Here is a 1,926-nt window from a genome sequence, read left to right as displayed (position 1 = left end):
TCCTCCCTCGCCGCCTACTCAACTCGCTGCAGTTACGTTAATTGCCGGATTCACAAAGCAGTTGAGCCGGATTGCTCGCGTTTAAGCCGATATCACAGCCTCTTCCTAGACAGACACGCGTGTGGGTTTGAGCCGGACGTACATATCCCTGCACGGGATCGGGCTCTCAGCCTGCCAATCCTGAACTAGTTTGTAGCCCGATCCCATGGCATGTTTTATTGGACATGAGATCCCGCAGAGTTCAATGGGTCTTAGTCTCCTAGAAGACGTTCAGTTCCAGGAGATGTAGTTACGTGGGAGTAAGCGCTATTGAACCCCGGGATTTACTTCTGAGTAAACGTTTCGAGATTGCGTTTCGCTGAATAACGCCTCCACCCACCGCCCTTTCGAAACCCGCCAAGTCAGAGAGCGATCCGTTTACTCGAGAGTAGCGCCATTGGGTCCAATGGGTCTACTCTAGAGTAAGCGAGGGAAGTGACCCTGCGGGCAGGAGTATTCAAAATCCCATCCCCCCCTCTTTGTGATTAATACATGGGTCGTCTTCAGTTTCTGCATTGTTCTGGTAAACATCTAAGCCGGGGTTTTTTAAGGAACTGGAATTGCAGAATATTAAAAAAACACACCAAGATCGCATTGAAGATTGACTGAGTCAGTTTCCTGTATAAGCAGTGCCGCAGGAGCGGCGTATATGCAGGGAACTTCAAATTGTACAAGAGGGAACAAGCCCTCGAGCTATCCAAGCATTGTTTATTATTATCATTATTACTATTATTCTTACTAAACATCCTGCCCCCCCCACCCCCACCCCTTCTTTCCATCGCAATAACGTTTTGCGCGACAGAGGAAGCACCTTCAGCAAGAAAACCTTAATCTCAGGGTCGCGGGTTCGAATCCCACTTTGGGCAAAAGATTCCTGCGTTGCAGCGGGTTGGACTGGATGACCTTTGGGATCCCTTCCAACTCCACAATTCTATAAGTCTAAATTGTAAGTTGCAATCCGAAAGTGACTGTGGCTAATTGCAAATCCTGTATGTATCATTGTCGGCCTGTTCTTAGAGGTAGAAGCAGGAGGTTTGCGTCATCCTTAATAGGGAAAATAGAAAAATATAACAGAATTTAGAGGGGGGGGGGAGGAAAGGAGAGAAAAGTTGCCCCCTGGTGTTAACAAGTGGCCACGGGAGGTGGGAATCTTTCAATCTCAGGAATAATCACATTCCCAAGGACCCCCCTCCCCCGCGTTTAGGAAACTAGTCCCCCCCCCGAATATATATATGTATTCTTCTCCCCCCACTTTTAGGGTGCGTGGCCTCTCCCTCCCCCCTCAATCGTGACGCCTGCGGCCGCCGCCGCCCCGCACCTATAAATTATCTCCCTCTACAAATACCCATGCAGAGAAAGTTTCAATTAAGATAAGTAGATTGTATTGAGAACTGTGTTCTTTGAAGTAATGTAGTTAATAGCCTGTTTGATTTCGGCTTGCGAGAGAGTAATAACGTTGCATTCAAGGCTCCATCAATCACCCCAGCAGATGTAAGGCTCCAGACACTGACGGGGAACAAGGGGAGGGGAGGAAGAGAGAGAGAGAGAGAGAGAGAGAGAGAGAGAGAGAGAGATGCCTCGTTCTCCGCCAGTGCAGGGCCTCACTCTGCTAATATCAAAATACTCATAACTGGGGCCACGAGGAAGGAAGGCTTGCAGCATTCAGGACGATTAAAGTGTGTTCTGCTTCGTTCAGACGACCTTTGGGGGTTTTGTGTTTGAATTTGAGGGTTCACACGTTACGAAGGTCTTGTGCATCCTTACGTAATGTCTGAATATTGCAAACACGTGCACACTCAGAGCAGCAAACTGGACGCTCAAAGAGAGAAGCAACTCCTGCTGAGTTTGCTCAAGAGCACCGAAGTTGCAATCCTAACCCCATTTCGC

Source organism: Podarcis gaigeae (genome assembly GCF_964106915.1).
Source record: "Podarcis gaigeae genome assembly, chromosome: 5".
In the NCBI taxonomy this organism is placed as follows: Eukaryota; Metazoa; Chordata; class Lepidosauria; order Squamata; family Lacertidae; genus Podarcis; species Podarcis gaigeae.
The sequence above is the reverse complement of the archived record's forward strand: the minus strand, read 5'-3'. Positions refer to the sequence as shown.